The sequence below is a fragment of the Hyla sarda genome, unplaced genomic scaffold (genome assembly GCF_029499605.1).
Source record: "Hyla sarda isolate aHylSar1 unplaced genomic scaffold, aHylSar1.hap1 scaffold_866, whole genome shotgun sequence".
NCBI lineage: Eukaryota > Metazoa > Chordata > Amphibia > Anura > Hylidae > Hyla > Hyla sarda.
In genome coordinates this window covers 13,627-14,499 of record NW_026610894.1, presented here as the reverse complement: position 1 = coordinate 14,499, position 873 = coordinate 13,627, and the positions used below count along the sequence as shown (strand labels likewise).

At 50.1% G+C, this 873-nt stretch overlaps 1 non-coding gene across 1 annotated transcript; it reads right to left on the bottom strand.

Annotated features, from left to right (window-relative positions):
- Positions 1 to 376: 376 nt before the first annotated feature.
- On the bottom strand, positions 377 to 567 carry LOC130348114 (U2 spliceosomal RNA). The gene has a single exon (XR_008885901.1). It is a non-coding gene; the product is annotated as a U2 spliceosomal RNA (small nuclear RNA).
- Positions 568 to 873: the final 306 nt, after the last annotated feature.

Below are 873 nucleotides of genomic sequence, written 5' to 3'. Positions count from 1 at the left end.
GTGGCGCGATATTGGGGAAGGGATGAGATTTTATATTTCTTCATAAGCATTAATCTTATTTTGTCAATTAGGAACATTCAGCACCCACCCGCTATCAAGGCAGCTGCCTATCATGTCATGCCCTACCTGCACAGGTGTGCTGGCTACTCAAATGATCCAATTAAGGAGGCCATTTAGTCAGCAGCAGCAGAAGTCCTGTGCCTGGACGCTCCAACAGCGGCCAGACACAAGCAGAAGCAGAAGCAGCAGAAGCAGCAGCAGCACCACCTTTTGTTTTTTGGCTGCAGCAGCAGCAAGGCCCACAGGGCTGGCTAGCTGGCTAGCCAGCAAGCAGGTAGCAATGAAAGTAGGAATCTTTCTTTTTAACCCTGTAAGGGGGTGGTGCACTGTACCCGAAGATACTGCCATATCGGGTCAATGCATAGGGCGACGGAAGCAAGCTTCGAAATCGGCCCCCGTTCTCAAAAATCCATTTAATATATGGTCCCCAGATAGGGGACGTATCAGATATTAAACTGATAAGAACAGATACTACACTTGATCTTAGCCAAAAGGCCGAGAAGCGATAACCGTGAAAGGGGCGGGCCCAACAAGGTGCCCTTCATGGGCACTATCACTGCTTGCTGTCAGGGAGGCTGCCAGACAATTTTCCATGCACACTCTGGGCTGGGGGGCAGTCAACCACCAGTACACACAGCAGAACCTAAACCCATACCATTATTGCTAAGCAGCAAGACAGGGGCCCATTGCACTCCCACGGGGCCTTTTTAAATGCAATCCATAACCCGGATTTGCCAGGAACCCTTCTTACTCCTCCTACTTGCATGTGACACTGGGCTTAGGATCTGCATAGGAAACACACACACAAGCACA